This window comes from Nipponia nippon, unplaced genomic scaffold, assembly GCF_047370975.1.
Source record: "Nipponia nippon isolate SJK-2023a ecotype South Korea unplaced genomic scaffold, ASM4737097v1 scaffold_6, whole genome shotgun sequence".
In the NCBI taxonomy this organism is placed as follows: domain Eukaryota; kingdom Metazoa; phylum Chordata; class Aves; order Pelecaniformes; family Threskiornithidae; genus Nipponia; species Nipponia nippon.
In genome coordinates, this window is record NW_028262380.1 from 79,850,940 (window position 1) to 79,873,904 (window position 22,965).

Genomic DNA, 22,965 nt, shown 5'->3' on the forward strand with positions numbered 1-22,965 from the left:
GGTAAGTACACACGTAAGGACAGACCAGAAACTGCTACTCCTGAGGGCATAGGGAAAAAAAAGAACCTTCTCCTCTGCTTCCTCTCTCCAGATAAATATGAATCAGAGCTTTTTCTAGGCCGAAACCTTTTTTTTTTTGCTTCCCACCACAGAAACCAATCTTTAATTATTTTATAAATCACAAGAAAAATTCATACTGACAGCTGTCAGTTCTTTCCTGAACTACAGACATCACAAGTGTCTTTTTTTCTCCGCTACATTGTCATAGCCATTTTCATACTATTTTGTCAATTCTTCAGCTTTAAATCCAGTATAAACATGCACCAGGATACAGTGAATACAACCTGGCTAGAATCAATTTTGCTCTGCATGTTTTTCTTTTTCTTGTTTAGACTTTGATTTAAAAACATTAAGTGAAATCCTGATCCTAATACAGCCGCAGGTAAAATTCTCTAATGACATCAAGGGAACTAGTTATAGCTACCATACTAGCATTGTAAGACAAGATTATTCAGGAGCCAGTAATGAAACAAGGTAAAAATAAACTTTCTCCTTAAATTATAGTAATAGGTTACTATCTGGTATAAATAACTGAGAAGTGTTGATTATTGCCCACTATGGTTTCTTGACTTAAAGAGCAAAAACAATGATGTGTTAGAAGTATGAAAGGGAAAAAATTCTGACCACAAGAGTGATCAATGTTTTGATTTTTTTTTTTTTCTTCCCTGAATTCAAAGGGCCTGAGTAGATGGAAAGAGATGATGTGTGGGTTTTTTGACAACTAGGTATTCTGTTGTTCTAGAAGGTTCACAGGAACAACAAACTTTCACAAGTACCACCTTGAATTTGACAAATCTTTCATGAAAGTCATTATTATCTGCCAATTTCTGTAGCAGTGAAATACGCCCACCTTCAAGCACCTTCTGTTCTACATAAACGTATTCTGTCTGATGAAGGCAGAATACCTTCAATCAAAGTAGATCTTCAGATATTTTTCAAAAGCAGAATGCAACTCAAAGAAAATAAGAACTAATATATTCTAATTTTTAACTCCTAAATAGTTTTCTGCTTAAATTAATAGAGAAGTTAGGATGAACTATATAAAGCATCTGTTTAAGCTGTGCTGAGAATAGCATTGAAAGAACAAAGAAGCCACTAAAGCGTCCGCTAGAGCGTATAGAGGATGTTTGCTAAATAAAAGTAACTAGAGTACTAGAGTGCTTTGAAACAACAAAAAAAAAAGAAATAGCAAAATTCATGACATATGTCATGAAGTTCAGTTCCTCTAAAGCAATAAAACTCCATCAGCAAAAAGGAGGACATTATTTAAGTAGGAGACTTCGGCTTTGTCACAGTGTTGCAGCACTACTCCAATTAAGACATGTAAAACTGTGTCCTTCACATTAACTATATTTGTGGGGTTTTATATCTTTTCATGTGTTTAAAACTTCAGCATCTGCGATGAGCTGGTATGTCTAAACCGTTGGGCTGGAGTACTCTGGTATTTTTACCCCAGGTTGTGCTTGCTTTATCCTTCACACTGAGGCTGTAGCTAGAGCATACCATGGCGGTCTTCAGCCCTGGAGGCTCAGGTTTCCTTCCCATGGAAATTAAATTGTGTGTAGACTGGCAAGAGAAGAAAACTGCACGCTGAGCCTTGCTTCGGTGCGGCAGTGGGATGCAGGCCACGTGTGCAGCTGCACCGAGGGGTTGGAGAGTACACCTAAGTCCCATTTTTTTAGACCAAGATGCTTCATCTCCATATTTCATTAAACAATCTTGTTCAGCTGTTTGTTTAAAAAATGGCCTTCAACTTAAATACCCAGAAGCAAAATGTTTTAGATGACTCTGTTGGTTAATAAAAAATGAACTTTTCAGTCTTTTGCTGAACTGAAGAGTAAAGCCCTGTATTCACTTATCTTTCCTTCCTGCAGAGCCTCACTAGTCTTATGGGATTTTTTTAGTCCTATAGTACAATGTCTTCAAATCCCAAAGTTCAAACACAGAACCCAGCTCCTTAAAATACAAATTTATTCACTTTCCAGTAGAGGCTAGCATTATGAAGCTCAGCTACTGTTCCATGCATTGCTTTGCATTCCTATTTTGTTGATTTAGTGTGATGTGGTCATTTGGTAGTAACTTGTGTAAATGCACCACCTGGTGTAACTGCCTTCAACAGCAGCAAGGAATGGTATGACAATTAATGCCAAGCTTAGTCAGATTTGCTTTTGAAATTTTAACATCGACTGTATTACTCTCATGTTGTTTCACGTGGTGCAAAAATAGATTTAAGAGCACTGAAATATGCAGATGTTTTTTAGCAAGCAGAAGAGTTTGACTGATTTTGCAAATTTTACTAAGCTCAAGCACTTTATTTCAGTTCTAACCTGAACTCCTTTCTGCTTTTCTGAACAGAAATGAAGCATACTGAGTTGCCCAGGATGTCTGTGCATTGAAAGATCATTTTAAAAGACACAGTGCCCCTAGTCAGTCCCAAATTCATTTCTCCAACCGTAGCCTCTGAAATTCTCTGTGAATTTTTGTCCTTTTGTCCTTCTCGCAGGTCTCTCCAGTATAGCATAGTCATACAAATCCGAGGTGAAATCATTCTAGCTGCATTAAATACAGACCAAACATTTACATGTTGGCCTGAAACAGACATAAAAAACGAGCACTCCATCCATTTGTGGGATAAATCTATCATGACGATCAAAACAGATAATCACAGCAGAACTGAGCAGGCTTTGTGAAGGAACACCAGTTGGTAGTATGCCAAGAAATTACTGCGCAACAGCAGCAGGAGTTGGCACACTGATGGCATTGTGTTTCTGCCATTCTCCAGAGTTTGTAAAATGTTGAAATTGAGGTCCTACCAGATAAACAGCTTCAGAGAGGTCCTAGGGAATTCTGTACCAGATAAATCATTTTGTGCTAACATCTGTATGGTGGCTTGCGACCTACAGAAAAAGAGCATGCTCTAATAAATGCTACAGGATTATGGAATCTTTCTAATTTCAATATAATGTTATTGATTTCATCCCTGCTGCTGTTCAAAAAGAATAACTCTGCATATATTACTGTTAGGAGAACTAGAAATTAGGGAACACTATCCAGGCACCATATTTCTCTTGAATTACATCCAAGTAGCTTCCCTGATTTGCATTCCTTATTTCCTCATGAATAGTCCAGTATCAGTCTCTTTGGAGTGTTGGGTTGTTTTCTTTTTTTTTTTTTTTCTTCTTCACTTCTCCACCCTCACAGATATTCTGGTTCTTTAGTACACATGTTTATCAAAAGTATGGAGCCGCTGCCTTGATACCAGAAACATTTGGTAAATAAACTGCGAACAGAAAAAATTGTACTATTAAAAAATTTTTTGCTGCCTGATTTATATCTGAAAATTACCAGGAGTGTGTCATGTTTTGACTGCTGAGTTTTATTTGGAGTGAAATAGCAATAAAACCACGGGCCAAAAATCAGGGTTGCATTTTGCACAGCTATCAGCTGAACAAAAATGTGATGCTGATGCCATAAGCAACCTGGAGTGCAGGGGGGAAATTGTGGAGGAATTGCAATGTCCCCTTTTCAATAAATGTGAGCTCTTGGCCGATCAGGGTCCCTGACAAAGCTAACAGTTTCGTGGTTGTTACTTACGCAGAAGTTAGAGAGCCATAAGGCACTTGGTCTACGTTGTTATCCTGTAGGTACGCTTTTCTCTTGGTCTTCAGCAAATTGTTATAGTTCCTTGTGAGACTGATTCATTTTCCCCCACCAGTTCCTAAGTATATGTGCCAAAGGATTTGCAGGTGAACAAACGAGCTTTCTGAATAAGGCTGCCTTACAAGTAGTTTTCTGGTTTCCCACTTTATCATCTGAAGAGTCTGTCATTACAGTATTTCACTTGTTTAGGAACCATTTATCAGCAAAATGCTCATAATAATGATGGTCTTTGTGCTTTCTTTTGTGCCGGCATAGCAAAAAACACACTCTGGAAAAAAAAGATTAATTATGTTTTAAAAAACTGGAAGAGAGGGACAATTTTCATGGTGCAAAAAAAAAACCAACCCTACACCAATGGCTTTTGGGTCAGGCAGCTGTCGTGCTCCTTCAGAACTCTCCTCTGTATAGATATGAGCAGAAGATGGGTTGTGACTCGTGAAATTTGGTTCCTCTTGCCTGTTCCTCTATGTTATGAGAACAAAGATACTTAAACAGAAACTGGCATGCTGAGACTAGAAAACTAGGGTGGAAAATCGTTCGGAACAGACCTGTGTTGCTGGAACACCAGGTGCGTTTGTGCGCTCTGCAGATGCTTTTAAGCATGAGAGCTTCTGCCAAAGGCTTAAATCAAAAGAAAGGAGAAATATAGATCTCTATTGCATAATGTTTCAGATGCACTGTATTCAGCCACCCAGCTTACATGAATTAGCAGACACTGCAAATTTGTTTTGCAGAGCAAACAAATTAGGTTTGTCCTTCTTCCTTCTATAATCCAAAACCAAATCTGTGGGTAGGTTTTTTTTGCCTTTCTTCAGTAAGAAAGATTTTTATTCTATTTGTAATCATTCTCATCTTTTTATACCACCTTGGTGGTTCATTTGGCCTCCTGTAAATCCAGATTTTGTGTGTCCTCTATGTTTCTTATGTCAAAGTCATGTAGGATGCTTACTGTAAAATCAATGACGGCTCTTATATATGATCTTAGTAACAATCTTGTTTCAGCTACCTTGTCGCTTCTTGTTATGTTCATTGGTACAATCTAGATATTCTTCCCTAGGTTTCTGTCATTGTGACAAAACAGAGCTTGTATTTAAGGATCAGTTTGTCTCTGCATATTTTATAGCCATGTCTAGTGCTTTCAACTATAAAAAGACTCATTTGCTTCCCCCCTTTTTAAGGCCTTAAAAGCATTCTTGATACAAATGTCTCTGAGCATAGAACCATATTTTTGGTCTGCAGCACAGAGTGTTCTGGGTGGCAAAAAGAGAAAGGTTGACTGGTAGGATTGTTTCCATCTAGATCTTTCTTTTATTTGTGGTTTGCCCTTCTTGTTGTTCTGCAGTCATTATTTCTGTTGCAGTCTATACTAGCTGTAATGTATCTCAGTGGAAGTAATCCTTTTTAAAGTCCAGTAACAAACTTCACAAATTAGCTTTGAGAGTATTCCTCTATGCATTTCTGAGATCTGCAAAAACTCTCTTACAAATAACATAAAAGACCCTTCCTGCTATATTTTCTGTATTTTTTATGTCCTTTGGGTATCTGCCCAGCTCTTCAGTGCATACCTTAAAATAAAAATACCAAAAGCCACAAGACGCTATACTGCAATATCTTTGGCTCTCTGCACCAACCATTAGAGGCATAAAGAACTGTGAGGAATGAATGATGCTTCTGGACATATGTTTTTGTCAAAAACAGAGTTGTGGTGTTTCAAGATGCACTTGAAGTTTCATGGAAGGCGTACCGATAGTCTGTCCATATTGCATTGCCTTGGGTATGCCACCAATTTGGCTACGCGTTGGACACTTTGGCCATTTTTAAGTTCTGCGGCATATAGACAGTTCTGACTAAATTTGGCTCCTAAAAGGCCTCTGACAAACAGTCAAAAGGTTTTTTTTGCTATAAGGTACAAACTAGCATTTGAAACCAGCTGCTTGGTTATTTTGAGTAATTCTCTATTTATGATACCTTAATTTAAGGTACCAACAAGTCTGAGTTTCTGTCACTGTGTTAAAATATTTTCCTTGGCGGCCCTTAGTAAACTGCAGATTTTCTTTCTGATGCTTTGCCTTAATTTGCTGGTTTATGACACCAAAGCTATTTTGTCCCTCTGAACTGTTGCGTGAGAATAATTTTAACAATGTTGGAAGTCCTCTTTCTACAGTATGAATTGTCTTGAACCCACTTTGTCGTCTTATATTCTCCAGGGTAATAAAAAGACACGTACACTTCAAATCTACTCTTTCTAAGGTTTCTTCAGTATCAGTCTGGTTCAAATCTTCCCCTCCCTTCCAGGCTGCCGTACTACTCTCTCTCACAATCTTTGTTTTACATAATTGCATAGAAATTACTTTGGAACACCAGCCTTTAGCATTCTCTTTCTGGTTTTGGTGTTGAGACATGAATATATGAATGGGTTACAAGTTTTTGGGGATCACTTTGTGACCTGTGATGTTAAGCTGTTTGTGGAGTAGATGTTCACCAAGACCTTCTGGGTTAACCATCTAATCATTTCATGATGATGGAAGAATCTTCCTCTCCTGTATATAGGGTATTATAACTTCATTGAATGACTATAGAAGTCAACTCATATGCTATCTGTTGTTATTATGAACTTGAGAAACTATTCTTTCTTCATTAGCTGGGTTGGTTTAATTCATACTTCTATCCTGCCACTTCATTTATTAAGTCCTCCATCATATGAACACCACACCCTGCTCTCCAGCAAACATCACAGCCATCATACAAGCAGTTCAGGCCCACCGGTGGTCTTCTCTCAAATGGCATCATTAATATTTCTTAGTTGTATATAGACTACTTGGAAAGCTGCCACCTTAACCCACGGGAAAACACAAAACAAGCTTCATCGCATAAAAATGCTCTGGAAGCTAGTTGCTAGGCAGGCCTATACTGATTCCCCCCCCCCCCCCCCGTATACTATGAAACTTCAAAACTAGCACAGTTATAGTCTTCTTCCTTTTAACCATTGGGTCTCACATGACATGCTGCCTCAGCTAGCATCATTAAATGTGTGGAGTGTGAGCAGAAACTGGAGGGTTTAGATAGAGTTACAGATTTTAAGGGCAGAAGAGATCACTTTGATATTCTAAACTGATGTCTTGCTTAGCGCAGAATTTTGCCCAGTGATTCCTGCCATAAGTAATGCTTTCTGCTGGGTGAGGAAGCTAGCTGTTGTCAACAGTTTGATTTTAAATACTTATGGTATCATTTTATATCTAGCACCTAGCTTCTATTTTCTTATTTCTTTCTTTTGTGTATGTAAGAGGAAGTAAGCTATTTTTTTCAGGTGCAGATAAATGTAGGAAGTAGATGTTCTAAAAATAGAAAAGCATTAGATACAGCTTCAGGTATTTAAGACCAATTGCATAACAGCAGGGAATTATACTGCAGGATGACAGACATCTGTGCAAACCAAGGATACTCATAGAGCCTACTTCACAGAAAAACGAGGAGAATAATTTGTCTTCATGAAGGAAATGAAATCAAGTTTTAGTTTCTTTATCTTGCAAGGTGCTGTTTTGCTGATTTTGTTGTTGTTCTTGCTAACGGGGTAAAATTAATTATGATAAAGTAATCATATAGCTACTGTCCAGGGTCTTGTATGAATGAACAGAATGAACTAAATTCAGAAGTAGCTTTTGAAGGTGCAGTAAATTGTCCTGTGCCTATATCTAAATGACCGGACTGACCGCTAGCTAGGGATGCATGTTTTGGCTGCATCCCAACTTGGAGTATTTCTTGGTGTCTTTCCTAAAGCATATGACATATATTGTAAAAATTGGGCATGTATTAATGTCCTCAGATCAATGTGCCACCCCTCCAGGCGCATTGTGCTTTCAGTTCTGTTAAGTTTTTTTGGCGCTAAAACTCATCTACACTCCCTTGAAGCAAATATGCAAAAACAGGCTTTGAAATGTAGATACTTAGGAACAGTTTAGTTAGGTAAAAAATTGCTTGTGGGAGCAATTGAGTAGGTTGTAAAGTTCTTCCGTTAATGGCAAAAAAAATTTTGAAGGAACAAAAAAATTAGAAAAAGAACCATGAGTTTTTTCTAAACTGTGATGAATCTAATAATTGCTCCTGCAAAAATGTTAGTTATAATTTGCCTGCAAATGACCAGAAATAATTCTATACAAAACGTTAAACTGGCAATGTAGGCACACAGTCAGTTCTGAGAAGTTATGTATTGCATAGCACGAATTCACCTAGACCGATTCCTGGGGCGACTGTTTCTGAGAACTGCCATTCCAGTTCATGCAGTACCTTAAGGGACTCATGCCGGGGTATGTGGCTTCTGAAGCAAAATATTCAAAAGGCCTGATCTGACATATTCAAATCAACGAGAAGCTTTCCATATGAAGCATATAAAATCACACCTGATTTATATTAAATGCTTATTTGATGTGTTTTCTCATTTTACCGGAAACCCCTTTCTAGGTGATGACAAGGCAGGAAAGTGGGCTCTGTAGAACATTCATTAAAGATGAAGGCATCATGCAGAGACTCAACATCAGGCAAATGCATTCAGACAGAATTCTGAATAAATCAGTGTGGTGAGCAAAGGGGAAAGAAAAGTTTCGGGTACAGAGCTCCTGTACTGAGATATCAGCTGCTAGACATCCTTAATCTCTACACAAACCCTTATTCGTGGTTAGGACAAAACAATTTTGAGGTTTAATATACCATTACTGCTAACATGTGTCATTAAAACATATGCATAGGCTAGTTGAGTCAAATAAAGGTTTTGCCCTGTGCTGCTTCTGTTCGTTGTCTCTGTGCATCCTCAATATTGCAAGGATTATGTATAGAAGAAGCTGAGGGATTGAACCGATATTGAATTCTGTCACATGGTAGCACTATTATTAGAAATGAAAGCCAGTATATGCTGCAAGACTGGGCCAAGAAATAAGGCATGAGGCATTCTTACAGTCTGTCTTGTTTCTCTTCCATTATAGTTGCAGGACATAGACCATAAAACGCTTAAGGAACTGGCAACCTCAGTTTTGGAACTGTGCCAGGGCAGAGTTTCTTTTAGTGGAAGATTTAGAAATTTTGAAGTCTGGCGACATTAGAGAGTGGAACAAAATGCTAGCGTTTCAGAATTCTACAGGAATAAAAAAATGTTTAGTATTTTAAACATAAAAATGTTTTGTACTTAGTGACATGCATTTCAACTTTTTTTTTCTGCTTTCTCCTGAATCAAAAAGATTAAATCCATGTGTGTTCGCAAAGTTTTGACTTCAGTAGATCTGCATATTCAAATAAAACATGCTTCCAATAAGCTGTAATAATTGAACTTTTCTTTTCAGATGGTTTAACCCAGCCCTGTGATGTTATATATTTTTCCTTTATGTATATCTAAATATGAATGAACTTTTATATATCACAACATTTTCCTATCATAGACTCAGGGTCCAGGTTTCCTATGAAAAGGTCAAAGTCAGTTTTCACTTGTGGAGGCTTGGTAAGCTTGCATAGCTGGGTTTTCCACAGAGAGGTCAAAATCCCTCTGATGAAGGGCTTCATCCCCAGAGGGAGGCTGGCCATCCATCAGCATGTGAGACCTAAGAGCCATGAAGAAATTGCAGTGGTCTTGGACCACATACATAGAAGTATGACATCTGTGCCTACATCTCTTCATAGAATTCCAGGCCAGTTCTGGTCAGTCTTTGTGCAGATTCCACCCAAAGGCACCTAGAAGCAGAGGAGATGATTTGGCTCTCAGCCTTTCCTTTTTCTGATTCTTGCACAGAGCAATGTGTATCTTTGGCTCTTGTCTCCGTTCCCCTTAGACCAGGCATCAGCCAGCTGGAAGCACAAGTAGAAACTATAATATAACTCAACCAGCAGGATTTTTATGTTGTTATTAAACAGCTGTCCAAATACCATGTAAGAGTTATTTAGAAGAATTCTTTCTCTGAGGTTATAATGCAGATTTTTCAAGCAGGTTCATAATCTTACATCTTTAAGAGCAGATTTATTTCAAAATTATATTTCATTCTTTATTCTTGAGAAGGATTTGGGTTGATTGTTGAATGGCTGTAAATGGAAAGCAAATTTGGGTCATTATGTGGCATGTGATGCTTTATTTGGTAGGTATTGGCACAAAAGTTCCAGGTCCTGTAAAAAGAATACTTCATACCACTGCATTATGTTATTTGTCCTTTACAATGATGTAACAATATTTTTTTCTCTATAAGGAAAAGTACTTATCCAAGGAATATTCATTCAGGGAAATAGTGGAATGCTTTCTGATAATTATCTATGTTTTCCCTGCTGTTTAGTGCTATGGCTTTAATGTCCAAGATTTCTTCCTGTTATCGTTAGCTAAGACGTCAGGTAGCACACTAAACAAGTAACGTAAGGAAGGAAAGAGAACATTAAAAAACAACCACCAGACCAAACCAACCAAAAAATTTCTCCAAGTCAACTCCATGAAGAATAGGAAATGCCTTACTGAGCAATGAATGGGTTCTGGATTATCACTCTGCTGCTTTTCTCTTTCTTTCTTACCCTCATTTATTTTATGGTTCAAGCCTAGAATAGTAGCTCAAATGTGTTGTACAAAAGTGCACTTTGCAAGTTAAAACTGAAAATCATGCCACCTGTATAAAGTTGCCTATTTTAGAATTTAGAAAACTAAGGCATTTAGAAATCTTAGGTGTGGAGCACCTTGAGATCAAAGGAATGGGAGGAAAACAATGGGATGTGGAAGTGGTTCAATTTTAGAATCGTAGGATCACGCGATAATTCTGATGGGAAGAGACCTCTGGAGGTGATGTAGTCCAGTCTCCTGCTCAAAACAGGTCTGTGGTCTGACTAGGCTGCTTAGGACTTCATCTTGTCAGGTCTGGAAAACCTCTAAGGACAGATACTGCACAGCTTCTCTGGGCAACCTGTTCCAGTACTTGGCTGTCCTCAGGGTGAAAACGTTTTCCCTTATATGCAGTCTGAACCTCTCTGATTTCAATTTATGTCCATTGTCCCTCACCCTGCCACAAGGCATCCTGTGAAGAGCCTGGCTCTGTCTTCTTAACGACCTCTTCATACATAGTGGCAGTCTGCTAATAGGTCTCTATAAAGCCATCTCTTCTCTAGGCTGAACAAGTCCCATTCCCTCAACCTTTCCTCACAGGACAAGTGCTTCAGCCCCCAACCATTTTGATGGTCCTTTGCTGAATTTTCTGCATCTATCAGGGTTTTCCTCTGATCTTTGTGACATTCCAGGAATGACAGAGAACAGCCGTGAAAGGACATTGGCCAGCTCTCTGAGCACCCTTGGAGACAGCTCATCTGATCCCATGGACTTGTATGGGTGCAGACTGAGGCAGAGGCAGCACTAAGTACTTCAGCCTTATCTGTGTCCGCAGTCACTAAATCACCTGCAGCACAGGTAATGTAGCAGCAGAATCTCTCTTTGCTGTCCTTGATGTCTCTTGCAAGTCTAAATTGCAGATGAGCTTTGGCTTTCCTAATAACCATCCTACATCGGTAGCTTCAGACCTCTTTAGAGTGAGGAGTGAAATATCACAGACTAGTCTGGGGAATTAACGTCTGTATGATTCCAATTTTGTATTGGTGTGTTATAAAAAAAAAAAAGTTTATCATTTTGCATTTGATCAAATTATCGATTAAAAATTCCTTAGCTACCGTTCTTCTCAGAAGACACAAAAAAAAGAACAAGAGGTCAGACTCTAGTCACAGCTTGTGTGTATGAAGCATAACATGTCCACTTTACCTTTTAAATTTCTTTCTAAAAAATATTGGGGAAAATTATGGAGTTATGCCAAAAATAGAAGAGAAGAAAATTCCTACCAGAACAGATTGGGTAATTGTATTTAAAGCAAACTGTCAGCTGGAGTTGTTGCTAAATAAGTCAGAGAAAGTCCTAGACAAATGAATTTTATTTAGAGTTTCGCATATATGGTTATCTTTAAATAGTAAAGTTAAAAGTAGGAATGTGAATTTCCAAACGGCTAGGAATATGCCAAAACATTACCTGGCAGTTGTGCCTCTCGGTGTTCTTTTTCCCAGAAGAAGAAAAAAAAAGGTGGTTGCTGGAAAACATTCAAAGTTGAATCCTTTTGCTTTTAACAAAATGTGACACTGCCTCTTAACTCTAATTGAAGTTGTCTGGTATGTGCGCCACGTACTGAGCCCACAGCAGATCACGGAATTATTAGCAGAAGGGAGCAGGACGAGGTTTCTGAATGGCAAAGCTGGGGCTGGGTTCACCCTGCACACCTTAGCAATATCGCAGCAGTTGTTGCCTCAGGTATTTCAGGTTTTCTCTCTGGAACACCATGTCCTGTGATGCGAAGGAAATTACTACCCTTTCTCCTGTGTACCAAAATATTAGCCTCCTTTGCTTTGTCCTCCTTTCAGTTGCTAAGAAAGTCATCTGTTCTAAGCTAAAGTTAAGGCATCTGGTTTGTAAAATGTCTAGAAACTTCTTGGCATGCCAGAGCATTTTAAGAGAACATCTTACCCCTTCTACAAGGCCACAGCACAGCTCTGCATTAATGGTGGCTTGTCAGTTTGAACTTCAACCCTTCCTCTGAATTATTTGACACGACCACTGTTAGAGAAGATAGAAGGAAGAGATAATTGCTATCTGTGTTTTTTTATTTTAATTTTTTACATTTAGTGCAACCTAGGCATAAGGTTTTTTTCTAATGATAATAATTTATAACAGCACATTTCAAGAAGGGGGAGGTCATAAAACAGAGAAAAGGCCAAAACCACCGCAGAAGGACGTATGACCTGCCACTACGGGACAGACAAGCGTAGCTGGGGTTACTGTGAGAGTGTCTCCACTTTGCAGTGGAAAATACACATTGAGTACTCACACAGACGTTCTTAATAGGAGCTGGCTAAGTTGGTTACTCTCCAAAAGTTGAACCCAGTATATATATTATATATGAGTATCAGAGCTGGGTTTCTTTTCTCAGTACTGCTGAATATTGCTGGATAGGTTTCACCTTGGTGACTGCTTTGAAAACAAACAAAAAATACCCCCTATTAAGAATGGGCAAACTGGCACAAATGTTTAGTGTTGTGACATGTGGGAGCCACTAAAATAAGCACAGCTTGGGGAAAGTAGACCTCCAGAGCAAAATCTCTTTAAAATAAAAAGAAAACATAAGATGTGTTTTTAGCAGTAAGAGAAGCGCTTTTTGCAAGGTCTGCTCTTCTCCACTTTGCTGCTCTATGTGTGTGTTTTTGTGAAGTTTTTATACTTTGGTGTTTGCCAGGAGTAAAAACATTCGTTAGATTCTCTACTAGTATAAATAATTTCGTTCTATGAACTGCTGTCTTCTACACCCACTGAGAATCTGGTCTATTTTTTAAAGATATATATGGGCATATTAAAGTGACTAATCTTCAAAAAATGTTCTGTTCAACCATTGCCCACCCTTCCGCTTCTTGACTGCAGATTTGCACTTCTGAGCCTTGTTTTCAGTTTATTTTGGAATAATAAATAAACTGAATGTGCAAATCCATTCTATCTCCCAGACCTATTCCAGCTGCAAAGATTTCCCTTATTGCTTGCCCCCTCCTCTTTTTGACCTATGATTTAATTGTTGGTTGGTTTTTTGTTTTGTGTTTGGGTTTTTTTTTTTTAATTCCTATCCCTTTTGCTCTCCGGTTCCCAGCTGCAAATTCCCAATGTTATATTCAGCATTTTCACCATATGTTTAAAATAAAGAGTCGTCCTTTCCCACCCCTTTGGAGAACAGATCACTCCAACTCAACCAATAAGAATGTGGGGAAGGACTTGCTAAATATCGAAAGGCACAGAGGGGAAAAGACAGCATTCACAAAGATTCTCCTGTTTCTTCTCTCAAGCAGTGCTTCCTCATTGCAGCTGAGCATGGTAGGAAGTTATTCCCATAGGGCTGGGCTTTCAACACAGTCAAAATTTACATGATGCTAGCCCTTCTCCTTCGCACATGTGCACACATAAAGGAGATTATTTTATCTCTTGAATCTTGCAATATAGACTTTAGCAACTTGTCTGAACAAATACAAAGAGGACATTTCTTGGCATGCAATGCTCTTCCATGTTAAAAAAGTGAAAAATCACTGCATTTACTTCTATATTTCCTCTTTCTCTCAGCATATGGACAGTACTCAAAGAACTGGAAATAAAAAATCACGTTTTTGGAGGTACTGAGAAACCTCAGGGGTGGCTGATGTCATTGGGAGATGTGGTTAATGGCTGTCTTTTAAATGAAGACTCCCATATCTAGGATGGCTAAACCACTGGCTCTGCTAACACCTTCATATATCAGAGCTCCGTCAGCTGTATGTTTTGTACTCCTGGGAGCCATCAGATGGAAGGAATCCAGAAGTCATGACAGCAGCCCCCAGAAGCCAAACCTTTCTCTTGCAGAATGGTACAGGCTTTTCCAGGATGGCCAGCCAGATCACAAGCTATCCATGGGCCATGTAACTTCAGCACTCCCTTTGGTTTTACTTACTGACATTGCTAGGAATTTAGATTATCCAGTCAGCTCAATGCCTCGCACGGGGACTGCGTTTTAGACTACTCCTTGGGCAAGAAAGCCCCACACTGGCCACTGGCATATGCAGCGAACCTATGGTGTGCTCCATAGTGCTAGTTTTCCAAGCCAAAATCACAAGATCTTTTCAGCCCACAAGCATCGCAACAGACACTTCAGGCTTTTAGGCGCTGTATGGTAGAGCTAGTTATAAGGGAATTGAGAGTGAGAGAAGATAAGCCTCTTTATCTTCAAGTGTGTGCTTTACCGTTGTCAGAATCACTGATCTATTGCTTTTGCTGCCATCCTTACATTCGCATCTCTGTTTCTGTATGAGTTCCAGTTAAAGTTATTCTGAAGGACATAGATTGTATCTCAGAAATGATTCTGAAGCAGCTATGGTTGCAGAGCGATTTTTACCATGTATGGTCAATCTCGGTGTCAGCAGGTAGCGGCCCTCCTTCAGTATTCCGCCTGGCCTTTTTAATGCATGAGTTCAGAGTTCATAACGTAGAATACGCCAGTTAATGAACTCAAATAATATTTAAGACCCAGAGACAGCTGTCCTAGAAGACTGGACACCCCTACATCAGCAGTGGTAGAAACAATAAGCTTAATGCTTTTGCAGCCCTTGATTAAATGAAATACAGTTATTTCTTATTGGACCTTTAAAAAGATACATCCTGCTTTTCTTTCAGAATATATCTGTTGTCTACTGACAAATTCCAGGCGTAGCAGCTCTGGTCCTGTATAAAACAGAGATGCCCCTGCTGAATTGCTGTCAAGAGCCACCTGCAGTACTTGCTGTCTTGACATTTCTTGGACTCTTGGCAAACTTTGTCTGTCTCTTTCCCAATTGCACCTGGGGCGATGGAAGAGAATTCCTCACGTCCATGCTGGAGTCCGTAACTCTGGAGAAAACCCAACCATTACCTAGGGCTGCAGACTAGTGATACGTAGCATGAACTGCTGTCACAGCTGCGATCCACAGAGATGTTTCATTTAAAATGCGATTGTTGGAAAAGGCTCTCTTGGAAAGGACCACACACCTTTGAAACTCACTTCCCGTTGTTGGGCGACAGCTGGCTGGTTTGTTAACGCTCCATCAAATTTTCATTCCTAGTTTACAGGATGTGAAGAGCAGAGATTATCTGAGATTCTGGGAATACTTTTAAAAGTACAGATGTTTCAAGTATAGTTAGGGCAATACTGTCAGTGACTCACTGGCAGTGTCTGTGTGAAACATATTTTCAAGAGCTTGTCAAAGGTATCTAGAGGGGGGAACAGGCTTTATTTGCAGTTAGAAAGAAATAATGGACTTATCAGCAGGGCAGCAGTATATTTGCTTCGTAGCAAGTAATCTCTGGAAAATGTTAATCTTTGCATGCTATAAAGTAGAAAAGAGCTATAGCTCTACTTATAACACAGTCATATTCTTCTGCAGAGCTAAAAGATATATTATTGAAATAGAAATAATATTTCCTTAGTTTTGTGAAATGAAGACTTAATAATTATGTCAAAGATTAAAAATACTTAAGTCAGTCCTTTTATAGCAAGGACAATTCTTCCAAGTCTTTGTAGTTATACCAATGTGCAATTTGGACCAAGAATAACAAATTAGTATCTCATAAAATACTAATTAACAAGAAAAAGAGGGCAGATGTGGATTGTTGTGAGCAAAAATACCTTTTATATCTCTCCAGACTTCCTCTGCAGTCTCAAATTATGAAAGAGCAAATTCAGCCTTAGTGTAAAATCAGTGATTTTCATGAGGTTGAATTACGATTTGAAGTGAGGAGAACAGAGGTGATCTGCGAGTCTTTCTCAGCTAAAAGAAAATGAAAAATGATGTTTGTGTAGAAAGTATGGAAATAGTTTTCTGACGTGTAAATGTTTGCCCAATGTATTTATTTAGTGCCTGTAATTACTAAAACTCTTCTTCCAAAATACTGATATTAACTCCTTTGGGTGATTGTATGTAGGTGAAAGAAAGTCTGTAATTGAAACAATTTGCCTTGGCCCTCTCAGGCAATTACTGGGCTAGTTGGGTAACAGAAAACAGACTGTCAAATAAGACTCGTGCAAATGTTACAGATTCTAAGTTGTAAACCCGTGTTGAATTGTTAGGGTAACTCTTAGCTGTGGGGGGAATTTGACGCTAAGCGTACATGGTGAAGCCCCATAAACCCCATCTGAGCTCGGTGGAGTCGGAGTAGCGTAACCAGGAACAGAATTTGATCTAGTCTGATGTTTATCTAGGGAACAGTACGTTATTCTTCATGTCCTGTTAAACAGGAGACGTCAATTTTGGTCTACAGCTCAGTAAAGCAGTGAAAAACCAGTATCAGCTGAGAATCTGGCCCAAAGTCTGCTGAAGAGATCTAAGGGTATTACAGACAGCTATGATACTACAGTTGTAATGTGTAGTTAGATAAAAAGGTATAATTGCATCTTTACAGTCACATATAAAGTTGTCTAAGTCAGTCAGTCAGTTTCTCTGGAAGACTTAACCACCCAGATATGGTTCTGGTAAGAATACAGATATCCTTACCTATATAATTTGTAATCTATTTGTGGGGTGGGTTTTTTTGGTTTGTTTGGGTTTTTTTTAAAGTAATACAGCAGCAAAATGTGGTAAAAATCACATAGCATTACCTTCTGCTTTTCCATAAGTCCTACAAAAAAAATATAAAAGCAAATCATTACCAGTTGAAGGTTGTCTGAAATATGACACTTTGCTTTTGATTTTCATGTCTTTGTAAAAGAAATGCAGTAACTTTAGAATTTGGTCAGTGTCATACCAAAACCCTGGGCAGCAATTATGTCCCTCATTATTAGGCATGCAATTGCCAAAATAACATTAAATAAAGAGCTAGTTGGCAGCAATGAGATTTGCTTTCTCTCAGTACAGCCTTTTTTTTTCTTCCTTGAAGCTCTAGAAAGGGGAACCAGTTTCACTTCTATTGAAATAAGTGACAGTTCCCCATTCATTTCATCATGCCTAAGATTATACTGTGTCTTGATAAGATCTGATGAAGCTTGATTCTTTTCATCTCCATGCTATGGGCGTGTTGTCTCAGCGAGTATAGTCTTGTAAAGGGTAGGGCCTTGCTTCATAAGTAACCTGGTGAAATAACTGAGGGTATCGCAGAGGAAAGCACAATTGAACGTGCAAAAGAATGTCAAAAGAGACCATTAATCCTCCTCAAGGTAATGGTTATGTGTTATTAAAGGTCAGTGGGATGATGACCCCTGAGTACCACAGAGGATTTCTTGTACACTGTGAAGTGTTCAGTCTTCTTTATAGACCTGTTCCCTTAACCTATGGAATAAAAGTATTCTTCGCATTTCAGTGGAAGCAGAATTGAATTTATATCATGAAAAAGAGAGTACATAGTAAATTCTGAGTCACCAGAGGGTAGTTTGGTGAGTATGAGGGTACACGTTAACCTCATACAATACTTAGTTTGCAAACTTAAAATTCTACTAAACATACTCAAGCTTTCTGCCAGTGTCATTTACTTATTTTTTTTTATTGAAACAATCAGAGAATAATTCACTTTTCTCATTTGCCAAAAACCCAGCTAAAGCAATACGCTCCAGCATGCACAGTGAGTAAAAAGATTTGGGTTATTTGAAAGCAGGACGAGAGAGTTTCAAAGCCAAGGAGAAGTCCCAAGAAAATAGCAGCCTTTTGACTCCTGCCAGGGACTCCATCCATCAACAGTGTCAAAATGGATAAAAATAGTGTGTATTTCTATTAAAGTTCTGCACGGGGGAGATAAAGCAAGGGAACAGTAACTGTGTTACGGTTTAAAGCAGTTCTAGCCACTGGAGGGCTCCTGTATTTTTCTGGCTGGTTGGAGGCTGGACTGTGCTTCTTGCCTGTGATACTGGTTCAGAGGATCTCTCTCAAATAGAGCCGTCAGTAAGGGTGAAGCGATCCCTGATTGTGTAGAACAAGCAGCAAAGAAAATAGAGTACTTCTTTTCAGCTCAATCACGTTAACACTTCCTCTACCTGCAATCAAAAATGAGCTTTTAAAAACATGAAGATTCCTGTTCTTCTCCTCCTTTCTTCAACTCTAATGTCATTATACTGAACCTCTGCAGCCTGCAGCGGAACGCTGTTTAAAACGTGGAAATACCTGGCTACTCCGGGGAAGTGGATCAAAGATAACGCCAGTGACCCATTCTAGCTCCAGTCCTTCTCTTTACTTAAGCATCACCAGCACCTCTGCTCTCCCGTTGCTCTGAGGATTGCTCAGCCTGCCGTGCAGCCTGCGTGTTGGAAGGGATCTGGTTTATGCAACCTTTGCTGTCACATAAACAGAATCAGCCCTGAATGCATTTTTCCATTCGTTACCAACAAAGATGAGAATTGATTCCTTGGCTCTGTAATGAATAACTATGTATGAAGGTATTAGTGCAGTGACATATAAATTAAATTCAACATTTTGGAAATGGGATATGAAGTAAAATGCTTGGAGCAGAGGACTTTAAGGAATTTTTGGCGGCGCTCCCCTTTCCAAGTTAAGGCACTTAACATAATGAGTCCTTGTATGCGATACTGGCAGGAGCAGATCTGCGCAGACCCAGCAAAAGAACAGAGCTGTGTGGCAGGAATTCTTGGCGCCGCCTCTCCAGTGCCTAACACAATGCCTGGGAAACTGTAGTGGTGCTAATAATTCTTTAAAAGTCCTTTCATGCCACATCTTTTAAGGAGAAGGGTCAAGAACTGAACTGCGGTCTCTGAACAAAAACATGGCAGGTAGGCGGCTAATGAGTTTTTAGTTAGGCAACCGGATATAATTAAAGAGAAAAGCACCCGCAGGATTATTGTGAGAGTCTCAGAACAGCTTTAGTGATGGAAACTATTGAATATTGAAATAATATGCATTGAGACAGTCTTCTATTTTTACAAACTTTTTCCTAGCCCCTTGGAGCTCTAGCTGATCAGGATCAGTTACGTTACACAGTGTAGAGACTTCAAAGTGAAAGGCGTTTACAAAGAATTTTACTGTCCAGTTAGGACATAATTAAATATGAAGTTGAGTATGAAGAACTGGAAAGACGATACTGACTGCTCTGAGATGCAATTTGACACAGATACATTATAGAAACTCCATTACCACAGGCTATCTAAAGAGACCTGTGCGGGTTTTCCACGTATTGCTGTTCGCTTGCTTTTTCTTAGTCCTTAGTGAATCTGATAATTCTGAGATCTCAACATCGACTAGATGTTTGTGCATAATTGGGATGTTCATTTGAACTCTCTATCTTGTTGTGGATTGTTTTGCTAACATTTTACTAAGGGCTTGTCATGTGAAATTTATCAGCGGTTTCCCAAAAGGCCAAGTGAAGTATGCGATGTGTTCTGCAATCTAGGTCCTTTCTTGAATGTAATCAGGAAGATTATTTTAACAGCATCTTCTTCTGCTGCAGCTGTGCTGGTTAGAGTATGACTGTACATGCTCTCTATATTCTCTCATCCCTCAGGATGTTATTATTTTTAATGTTATAAATATCAGGATAATGACTCAATGGCCTTATTAGGTTTTCTTAAACGTTCTAAAGCACAGCGTGGTCGGAAGCTTCTTTGAGCTTACCACTTCACTGATTTTTAAAAATACACTAAAGCCGACATTCACTCTTAAATGCATCACAGAGGCACCATAGATTTAGTTGATGAAAATCGCAAGATCTAAGCTTACAGAGAGATCTCAATCTTTCTCCCCATGGATGGCAAAATGACAGGCTCACAGAACCTCTCCTGATAGAGGAAACAGGCAAACATCTCCATTGCTTCTCCGTCTGAGTTCATTTTCCAGAATAGGCACCGATTTCTCACTCCTCATGTGTTTATTTCATCTGGTTTTGAGATTACCCAGTTTCTGAACTGAGAGGATCTTTGTGTAGAAACGCAAACTGACTTGTTCCTGCAAGGAGGGGATTTTAGGGCAGATGTATAGAAGGACCTGTGCACCTGAGATCTGCCTGGTTCCCACTAAGGGCATCGAGTCCTAAAATACACTAAAATACTTTCTGCTTTTCTGCTGCACTGCTCTAAAAGCACCCGAATCTTTAACTGATATTTTGTACATTAACACTGCATTTCAAAACAGGTCTGTGAATGGCTCCATCTTGGCAGCAAATTATCGGAGCTTCTATGTGATCTGCGTGTTTTGTCTGAATGGTTCAGTCCAGTAGATGCAGGCTGCGTAAGACTGCCACCACATTTTATATGAGGTTGCCTATGTCATGTTAGGTATGTATCGGAAGGACTGACATCCGAGTCTCTCCCCGACCAAGTGAAATCCCAAACTGTTATTCTGTAGTCTCAAAATGGAACTTCAACAGGAACCTACTGATGAGTTCTTAGCCTAGTTGAGATATGCGATAAAGGGTTTATCATTAAATTCAAGTGATCTTTCCAGTATCTGAGTAAAAGCTTTGACAACTGTGTTAAAAGATGAAAACCAGTCGCTTCTCCTCCTGCCTTTAAAAGAAAGGGCCAGATCCTTTACCATTTTTGAGAGAAAAAGCCAAAACCTGCCTCAGCAAGTGCTTTCCAGGCTGTGAAACTCAAATGGAAGGAGAGGTCAGCCTACCATAAGACAGCTAAATTTTTTACAGGGTAAAAGCCCTTTAGTTACTACCTTTGGTGTCTTGTTAGCTGATATGGTGGCAGTCTTTGGCAGCCCTTACCTCTGCGTGCTGAATAGAAGGAAATACAAGTTCTCAGTTAAGGACTCTGTTCTGAGCTTACCTAAGATTCAGGTGTTGCAGCAATGGGACTTGAATTACCTAAACTCCTAACATTCCTTATTGTATTTCAAAACACTTTATCAAAACAGACCAAAAAGTAGATGATTCTAGGTGGATCTCCTATCTGAGACTATGCTTTTAGTTTTCTGAAACCCCTGAAAAAAATCTTTCTTCCCTCTAAGCTCTCTTAGGACAGGAAAAAAAAAAAAAAAAAAAAAGTACAAGTTTCTTTTGCAAATGTTGGCATCATTGTAATAAAAGTGGTATTTTATCTGAGTGTTTTTTAAAGAAGCAAGAAACCAAATTGTATTTGGAAGGAAAAAACTTGTTCAGAAAGACAATGGAAAACCAGTACTTCCAGCTCCTTATGAAGAGAGATTCTGCAGTAGGCACTCTTAAAGATTTCTCCGTGAAAACTTACTCCAAGAAAGGAGGAACAGACTGAGATAAAGTGACCCAGACAAATAAACATGTGTGGTATTTCAGTGAAAGGGAATGACCCCTGCATAAAAAGTGGTAAATGTAAAAGGATTTACATGCTAAAGATACTTTGAGAATCCCAGGGATATGTTTCGTGAGGGCTGCTGCAGTAATAGCAGAATCCAGGTGAAGAGCGGTTAAAAATAAGTGTTCCCATCAGCTCATTCTGTAACTCTGAAAAATCACTTACCTCTTCTTGTTTTTTTCCTCTTGTCAGTGATCTGTGCATGGGGAAAATGCAAAAGCATTATGAGTCTTCATTCATAAATATTAGTAAAGCGTTTTCTGTTTCCTGAACTGAAGATGTTATAAAAGATCAAGATTAGAGGAATTTCTCTTTTTCCATGTGCAGTGTTCCGCCGTTAAAAGAATAAAGATTCAACATATTTAAGGTGTGGCAAAAGTTATGCTGTGTACAAATGTTTCAAAATTTGGTCCTTATGTGATCTAAGTTTTGAGAGATGGTGCTAATCAACAGTTTTCGGTTTGGGCCTGAGACTTGCGTGGTGCAAAGAGGGAACGGGAAGCACCTCAGAACTGAGGTGAGGAGCTACATGACAAGAATGCTTGGAGGAGATGAATGTTGTGTTATTAATCATATACAGGCTAGAAAGAAATGGTAATAGCTATGGGTGAATCAGCAGCGGGTGGTGCCTTGGATTTAGAAAAGCGGTGTCACCTGTTAGGCTTGCATCCACTATGTTTCAGTAAGATTTTTTTTTTTTTTTGGTTTCTGTAAACACCCCGCAATGTTGAAACTCCACATGTTGTTGCTGATGGATATAGTGAAATTTAATGTGAACTCTGTGACTTTAGCCATTTGGCGGAGGAACCACTTTAACTATAGAGGAAGTGTCAGTAGGAAATTGTGAAGTATTTATTTGAGTCTGTACTGTAAGAGCGTTTCCTGAACCACAGCTGTAGGGACAGGCCCGGGGTTTGCACTGGTGAGAGGGAAATGGAGTTCTCCTGTTGGAAATAAATTAATTGAACGTCTGTGAAACAGGAGAATTCCTCCTGTTATATGATTCCCGTTCCAGTTCTCCCCTTGCTGTGGGTCATTTATTACTGCTGCCATGCTTTATTGAAAAGGGTATTTTACCCAGGGAAAAGTTTAAACAAAAGCAAAAAGCTCAAGTAGGAGAGTGCAATATTGCGATATTTATACCGAACACGAAGTGAATGGACTATAATAAGAGTAAATAATAAAAGAAAATTATATAATTCCTGAGAGAACTGCTCTAAACAGTAAAAAGTTAAACATGTAGCTCTATGGTATAAAGGAATGTGCCATGAAATTAGAGAATCGCAACGCTGGAGGCAACTTCAAGAGATCATTTAGTCCATTCCCTCCCCCCGCCCCAAGGATGTACCAAATGTACTTCTCATTCCTGACACAGTTGTCTACCTCCTTTTTCGTTTTCCAGTGGAGATATTCCAAAACCTCCTGAACCAATCTTGCTGTTGCAGGG

At 39.0% G+C, this 22,965-nt stretch overlaps 1 protein-coding gene across 6 annotated transcripts in view; it reads left to right on the plus strand.

The window, feature by feature from the left end:
• Nucleotides 1–22,965, plus strand: part of ARSJ (arylsulfatase family member J) — a 214,108-nt gene that overhangs the window by 99,761 nt on the left and 91,382 nt on the right. The window contains exon 1 of one of the 6 annotated variants that reach the window (XM_087737057.1): nucleotides 18,940–19,016. The exons of the other annotated variants lie outside the window; for them this stretch is intronic. The gene's annotated coding sequence lies outside the window, so the exon portion shown is untranslated. Of the gene's footprint in view, nucleotides 1–18,939; nucleotides 19,017–22,965 lie in introns of those variants that run through there. 6 annotated transcript variants of the gene reach the window in all.